This window comes from Vicia villosa, linkage group LG2 (assembly GCF_029867415.1).
Source record: "Vicia villosa cultivar HV-30 ecotype Madison, WI linkage group LG2, Vvil1.0, whole genome shotgun sequence".
Lineage (NCBI taxonomy): Eukaryota > Viridiplantae > Streptophyta > Magnoliopsida > Fabales > Fabaceae > Vicia > Vicia villosa.
In genome coordinates this window covers 144,793,948-144,799,947 of record NC_081181.1, presented here as the reverse complement: position 1 = coordinate 144,799,947, position 6,000 = coordinate 144,793,948, and positions in this window count along the sequence as shown.

The window sequence follows — 6,000 nt, the reverse complement described above, 5'->3', positions numbered from 1 at the left end:
AATAAAGAGTACAAGATACAAACAAGCACACCAGAGGTGCACTAAAACCACAAACGACACCAAACAAAAAACAAACAAGAGAAAAAGAACCAACATCAAAACCTCGGAAAATAAAAACACAAGACAACCCCCTAGCCGACCGAAAAGCCTACCTAAAACACCAAGCATGCCACCCGAAGAGAGAGCAGGTTGAAGATAGGTAAGCATGCCCACCTGAAAAACAAATAAAGCATCTGACTACCTATCCCCCCTAAACTCGTAGACATCCAGAGTACGAGTACCTGATCGATGATTTTTTATTAGAAATACAAATAAGCAGGTATCAATATGGGAACTTAGGTACCCATATGATATGGGTACGGGTACGGGGAATTTTAAAATCGTGGGTATGGGGACGGGTACTATAGTATCTTACCCAAACCCTGCCCATTGTCATCCCTGCGTGTGTGTAGGGGGTGTTCCCTTTGGATATTGGGAGGTCTATGTTGGGGTTGAAAATACTTGGAGGGGTTGTTAGTCGAGATCGAGGTTTTATTAAGGGGATGTCCGTGAAGAGAGATGTCGTGGTTGTTGAGTTAATCCATCTTATGCCATAGTTAAGTGATCCTTAGAGTAAACTCCTTTTACTTCGACCTTGCAAGGGGCCATTTTTCCCCCCTAAGAACGTGACAATGATTCATATGAAGGAAACACCTATTTGGTTTGATAAAGAGTTGTGAAGGATGGTTGAAGACATCGTGGTTGGTGGATTTACTTTCTTCGGGGAGGTTCAATAGAGGATGGCTTTTTTACCTATTAGAGTTGTGAGATTGAGTTTGTAATTAGTAGTAGAAGATGTCTCATGTGCTTTTATGACTTTTAGATTCCAATTTTGTGTGTTACAAGATTATATATTGAGAGACACTGACATATATGATTTGGACTCTGATTTTGACGAAGGTTTGAATTGTCTAAGTGGTATGGTTCTATATTTTGACCTTAGCAGTTTTACTAGTAAGGATATTGTCCCTCTTAAAGTACAACATGTTTTGACAAGTGTCTTTTGAAGTAAAAGTGTTCAGGACATGGGCGTAAAGTTTAATATGACCATGAGACGAAAAACATATTTTGGTTGTTTGCAAGAATTACATGCTCAGGATTTTCTTCTAGGTGTTCTTATTCATGGGCTAGGTCAACATATGTCATTAGTAGAGTACTATATCATCCTTAGATATCACCTTATGATTCTCTTATTTCCTATTGATGAAGTTTGTCATATTTGATGTAAGACGTGCTTGGATACATTTGAAGAACATACGATTCATTGTAGGGAACTTCCAAACTTCAAATATCGACATGAATTTGTTAGGAATGTCCTATTTGATATATTGATGGACAGGAGTATCTATGAAGTAAGAAGCGTCTATAAGTTTTAACAATTGACCCATAAGGAAAGGTCGACCCTTAGGTCATCAAATATTCAAGTGTATATGTGGATAGGAGGGAAACATGCATGTGCAAACTTGATTGAGATTTCTCCACTTGTGGGACTAAGGTTTTAGGTTTTGTTGTGGGACAGACAACCCACAAATCTATTTCAAGTAAAATGGTCAAACAAGGCAAAGTGTGTTCCGACAATCAACACACTTTCATACAATTTGTGTTTGACACTTTTAACTTTCTAATAACCTTATGCATCATAATATTTGGTCTCCTATGTCAATAAATATAATATTTAATATGATTTTGCGATCCAAAAAAAAAAAAACAGTGTCGCTTCTTGTTATTGCTTTTCTTCCATTTTTTGTTATCTTTATATTTTATCAATTAGTTGTAGCTAAGGGTGTTCATGGGTATAGGCCAATCCGTGAACCCACTCATCCAACCCTTATTTTTACCCAACCTAATAATTGACGGGTCCAATCCGAACTAACCCATTGATATCCATTAGTATTTGGTTCGGGTAACGGGTTAGGAGTTTTAAGCCCACGAACCCAACCCATTGACATGTCGTTCTATTTTTATTTTATTCTATTCTATTTATAAATTATCTAGCATAAATCTTACAATGCATATAATTTTTTTAAAATATAATTATAGTTTTTATTAATTGTAAAAGCTCAAGTCTAAATCAAATTTGAGAAATCAAATTTATTTATTCAAAAAGAGATATATCTGATCTTTTAAATTATACTTTACACCATTTGTATATTTTTTTGACTTGATCTGTATTGTAAAAGAATTTTTTATTCAAATTAAATATAAAATTTTATGATTTTTTAATGTTTATGTAAAATAAATGTGTTAATTAAATTGATATTTTATTTAGAATTTAAAAATTATATACAGTGGATGATCCACGAACCCAACGTAATCCAACCCATTAATGAGCGAGTTGGTTTGGTTCAGATTTAGTCTTAGAAATACATGTTGAACACTCAACTCAAACAAAAAACTATTGATTGGGTCGAATATTGAATTTAATCAAATTAAACCTAATTCAACCCGCAAACACTCTTGATTGTAGTAATATATAATATATAAGCCTATAAATTACAAGATATAAATTATAAGCTTTTGTTTTCAAAATACACATGAAACACCTTCCTCTCACTTTAATTTTTCTATCATTATATAAATGCTCACACATTGTTCAAATAGTATATAATTTTTAAATGAACTAAATTCTTGCAAATAATCGAGATAAATTGGTTCAGTTGGTAAGAAGTTGACTCACACACTGAGAAATTGTGAGTTCAACTCCCGTTGTCGATGTGAAAATCTCTTTGATGAGCGATTTGTAAGTATCTCTATAAGCGCTCTCTAAACATTAAGACTTGCCTTGATTATGGTGAACTCTTGGAGTCCAACTCATCTAAATTTTTAAAAAAATATAGACTTCATCCGTTTCAAAATGAGTGTTGTTTAAAATTTTTGCACACAGATTAAGGAATGTAATGATAGTGTCATAAGATATTGCACTTTTACTATATTAACCTTAGACTATGTACAATGATTTATGGATTCAACGCCCTAATTTTTTACTTTTTACACTCCACATCATCTTTTCTCTCTCTCACCTAATAATTCAACACTCATTCAACTTTTACTCACTACAATGATTTTTGTTTAATAAAAGAGAATTTCTTTATTGACCCCCTTACCTTCTTGGTCACCCGCGGCGAAAAACCAAAAATACCCCTACTTCAAAAATGCATTTCCGAAGTAATTTTTTTTCAAAATTTTCCCAGAATTCGAAAATGCACTTCCGAAAGCATCAAATGGGGGTGTTTTCGGAGATACAGTTCCGAAAACACCCATTTTTTAGGGTTTCAGAAGTATACTTCCGAAAAATGCATGTTAACACCCAGAACAACAACTTCCACTACTCAACCATTTTCCATTGGTAAAATCTCTCATCTGTTCCATATGATTGCCCGATGTTGGTTATTGTAATATTTTTGTTGTATGAATATTCACTTGAGTATTGTTGTAATGTTTGTTTGGAACTTGTTCCGACTTTGTTGATGATTCTCTATTGTTAATTGGTTGTATGCTTTGAATTTATTGTGTGAGGAAATAGAATGAACAGAGGAAGTGGTTTGGTTGTGTTGAGTTTAGAGATGAGAGAGGTGATTAAAACTGAGTAGAACAGAGTTTTGAGTGAGAGGAAAGAGACCCTGAGAGTGGCCGTTGAGAGAAGAAGAGGTGAACCCCTCTTTGCTTTAGGTACCAATAGAAAATGGTTGAGTAGTGGAAGTAGTTATTCTGGGTGTATGTATTTTTCAGAAGTATATTTCCGAAACCCTAAAAAATGGGTGTTTTTGGAAATGCATCTCAAAAAATATCCCCATTTGATGTTTTCGGAAGTGCATTTCCGAATTCTCGGAAAATTTTGAAAAAAAAATTACTTCGGAAATGCATTTCCGAAGTAGGGGTATTTTTGGTTTTTCGCTGGAGGTCCTCCCCATAGGGGGGTCAATAAAGAAATTCTCTTAATAAAATTCAACACTCTACCCCACCACTTTTATTTCATATTCATATTTTCTTTTATGTTTTTGTGATTATATATTAATAACAACTATCAATTGAAATTAAATTAAAATAATTAAGAGTTAAATAATTGTTTTCTAATTTAATAACTTATTTGAATTTTATTTTTCTAATTTTATATTTTAGTAGAATTTTGGATGTTAAAAGGTTATTATTGGGATCTATTTTACTAAAAAGATTGTTAGTGCTACAAACAAGATTTTACTAGAAAAATTAGAGAGAAAAATCGCAATTTTTTACCGTGTCCAAATCTAATAAACCAAGTCTCTATTTATAGAGAAAAAAATAATAAATTTTGATGAAAATAAAAATAAATAAAAAATTGACTTAAAATAAAATAATTAATTTCAAATAATTAAAGTGAGATAAAAATCTAAACAATTACAACAACCAATAAGATTTTGCAAAGTATTATAGTGACCCCCACTTCCTCCTCATTCAACATGTTGAATGTTTTCAACACAAATTAATCCACATCATTTTCAACACTCCATTGCAACTATTCAACTATTGAATAATTTTTTCAACATCTCCATTCTACATAGTCTTATAAATGTGTTGGAAGTAGTGTACAAAGTAATAATTAAAAGACACAATTGAAAAGTTGCAATTATCTATATAAGAAAATTAATGACTGTGAAAAAGTCTACAATACTCTTATTTGATTTTTTTGCCACCACATTAAAATTGTTTTTATTTGGTCTTTGCACAATAAAGTTCTTAATTTTATTATTAAAATAATACAACTCTCATATTTTATCAAACTTACCAAATCTCTCTCCATTATCTATTTCTTTTCTCTTTCACCACTTTCTCACTTCTTTCTTCTACAAAAAATATCTATTATTGATCTATAAATTTTTATATGCAAAAAAAAATTGATATTTATGATCAAAATATTTTTTATTCAAAAATTGTATACGGGAAAAATTTATTCAAAAATCTATTATTGATCTAAATATTTTTATATACGAAAATTTAATATTGATCCAGATATATTTTTTTAAATGATACCTAAACAAAAAAATAATATTTGTATACGAAAAAAAAAATATTATTTACGAAAAATTGTATTTATGATCCAAATATTTTTTATTTAAAAATTGTATACGGGAAAAAATCTACTATTTATCTAAATATTTCTATATACGAAATTTAATATTGATCCAAATATTTTTGTAAATGATACCTAAACAAAAATCAAATCTTTATACGGAAAAAAATCTATTATAGATTTATATATTTTATATACGAAAAATGTTATTTATGATCCAAATATTTTTAATCAAATATGGCACAGGTCAAAAACTCTATTATTGATCTAAATATTTTTATATGTGAAAATTTAATATTGATCCAAATATTTTTGTAAATGATATCTAAACAAAAATAATATTTCTATACGGAAAAAACCAGTATTTACTTAAAATGGTATTTATGATCCAAATATTTTTTATTCAAAAATGGTGTACGGGAAAAAATCTACTATTGATATAAATATTTTTATATACGAAATTTACTATTGATCTACATATTTTTGTAAGGCTAAATTACAGTTTTGGTCCCCCTATTTTCGTCGATTCACGAAACCAATCCTCCTATTTATTTTTTAAACAGTTTTGGTCCCTCATGTCTATTTTTCGTCCAAAAAATATTGATTTTTTCAGTTTTTTGTATTCGTGGGATACTTTTTGAACGAGAGAGAACGTAGAGAGTGTTTTTTTAGAATGAAAGAGATGAACGAACAAGCTGGGAGAAAAAGACAACGATCAGAGAAGACAATTAAAGGAAGAAAATATCGTCAATAATTAATATTTCTTATTCCAAGTCAATAAAAGTATGCTACGTATCTAAAAAAATAGTACACAACAGTGTTTTTTGAATGAAAAATGGACATGAGGGACCAAAACTGTTTAAAAAATAAATAGAAGGACTGATTTCATGAGTTGGCCAAAATAGGGGGACCAA